The following is a 2,385-nucleotide window of genomic DNA, read 5'->3' as shown; positions in this document are numbered from 1 at the left end:
GATTATAATCATTGTAATGAAACAAGGTGTATGATTTGTTGAATGTAAAACTGATGATCTGCCCTGTAAACTTTCACTCAATCCACAATAAAACCCTTTTAAAAAATGGAGGGGAGGGGGCGAGGAAAATAGAGGCAAATACTGTTGACTGATGGTACATGGAGGGGATTGTAATCATTGCAATGAAGCAAAATATGATTAATGGAATGTAAAACTGAAAATCTGCCCTGTAAACTTTAACTCAATTCACAATAGAAACATCTTTTAAATTTTAAAAAAAAAAAAGCCAAAAAAAGAAAAATTATGTTGCTTGTTTTGGAGACATTGGCCAGCTGTTGGACTAAAACAGGCAGTGGGGGTTCTGCAGGAGGCATCTTTTCTTTCCTCCCCATGGATGGCCCCAGCAGAGATGGAAGGCTACAAAGCTGAGGCAAGTTGTATACTCATGAATCAGACAGTCCCAAAGAGAAGTTCCAGTTAATATTACAGGGCTGAGTATCACCACAAAAATGAAAGGCGTTAATAAACTTATACTGGTCAGCCTGGGGGTGTAGCTCAGGGGTAGAGCATTTGACTGCAGATCAAGAGGTCCCTGGTTCAAATCCAGGCGCCCCCTTTTTCTGGGCTATTTTGATAGCTAATGCCACCATAGGCACCCTGCCATGGACTCTGAGTAAAATTTTAACAGTCTTCCATTATTGGAGTTTGTAAGAACAATCCCACAGTGCCACCCTCTCCTGACTAGGGAGGTAAGGTGGAGCCAAGTGAATGTCTCTTATATGGATGTGTGGATCTCATCTCTTCCACCCCACTCTCATACATGAAGACTACTGTCTTAGTTTTCTAGGGTTACTATAACAGAAACAATACAAATGGATGGATTTAACAAATAGACATCTATTTCTCACAGTTTAGGAGCCTAGAAGTCTGAAATCAGAGCACTGGCTCTGGAGAAAGTTCCTTGTCTCATTTCAACCTCCGCAGGCCCAGAACTCCTTGAGTTCTCTATGTGTCTTGCCATCAATCTTCCTCTCAATCTAGGAGCTTCACAGTACAGGGAACCTAGGACCAAAAGTTGCACTTGATTTCTGACATTTCTATATTGGCATTCCAGGTCCATCTGAGCTCACTCACTTCTCTCTCCTTTTATATCTCAAAAGAGATTGACTCAAGATACAACCTAATCCTGTGGATGGCATCTGACCTCATTGAAATAGAAGTGAGGATTATAGCGTAAAATAATTACATCAGATCAAGGTTTATCACTTCAAATCACATTATATTAGATCTCAACATGGAGGTGGTAACTACATTTTAACTGCAAAACCACTGAGAATCCTGACCCAGCCACATTGACACATATAGTACCAAAAGATGAGAACATTGTAAATAACACCAGAATATTGCCAGATAGTGCCTGAAGATGAGCCCCTCAGGTTGGAAGGCACTCAAAATACTGGGGAAGAGCTGCCTGCTCAAAGTAGAGTTGACCATGATGACGCATAGCGAGCAGAGCTTTCAGATCCTTCATTTGCCGATGAAGCACAACTCAAAATGAGGAGAAACAGCTGCAAACACCCATTAATAATCAGAGCTTGGAATGTATGAAGCATGAATATAAGAAAATTGGAAGTTGTCAAAAATGAAAGGGAACGCATAAACATCAATATCCTAGGTATTAGTGAGCTGAAATGGACTGATATTGGTCATTTTGAGTCTGACAGTCACATGGTTCACTAAGCCATGAATGACACATTGAAGAGGAATGGAGTCACATCATCAAAAAGAACATTACATGATCTATCTTTCTATGATAGGATAATATCCTCATGCCTACAAGGAAGACCAGTTAATATTATTATTCAAATTTACACACCAACAACTAAAGCCAGTGATGATGAAATTGAAGAATTCTACCAACTTCTTCTGTCTGAAATTGATAAAATATGCAATCAAGATACATTGATTAATTCTGGCAATTGAAATGCAAAAGTTGGAAACAAAGAGGAAGGATCAGTCCTTGGAAATTTTGGCCTTAGTGACAGGAATGATGTTGGAGATCACATGATAGAATTCTGCAAGACCAAGGACTTCTTCACTGCAAATACCTTTTTTAAACACCATAAAATACAACTACACACATGGATCTCACCAGACGGAATACACAGATTAAATTGACTATACCTGTGGAAAGAGACAGTGGAAAAGCTCCATATCATCAGCCAAAATAAGACCAGGGACAGACTGTGGAACAGACCATCAATTGCTCATATGTAAGTTCAGGCTGAAGATGAAGAAAATTAAAACAAATCCACAAGAGCCAAAATATGACCTTGAATATATCCCACCTGAATTTAGAGATCATCTGAAGAACAGATTTGATGC

The 2,385-nt window shown here is 39.2% G+C and overlaps 1 non-coding gene across 1 annotated transcript; it reads left to right on the top strand.

Annotated features, from left to right (window-relative positions):
- Positions 1-544: 544 nt before the first annotated feature.
- Positions 545-616, top strand: TRNAC-GCA. The gene has a single exon. It is a non-coding gene; the product is annotated as a tRNA-Cys (tRNA).
- Positions 617-2,385: the final 1,769 nt, after the last annotated feature.

The sequence above is a fragment of the Chrysochloris asiatica genome, unplaced genomic scaffold (assembly GCF_000296735.1).
Source record: "Chrysochloris asiatica unplaced genomic scaffold, ChrAsi1.0 scaffold00041, whole genome shotgun sequence".
Classification (NCBI taxonomy): domain Eukaryota; kingdom Metazoa; phylum Chordata; class Mammalia; order Afrosoricida; family Chrysochloridae; genus Chrysochloris; species Chrysochloris asiatica.
The sequence above is the reverse complement of the archived record's forward strand: the minus strand, read 5'-3'. Positions and strand labels throughout refer to the sequence as shown.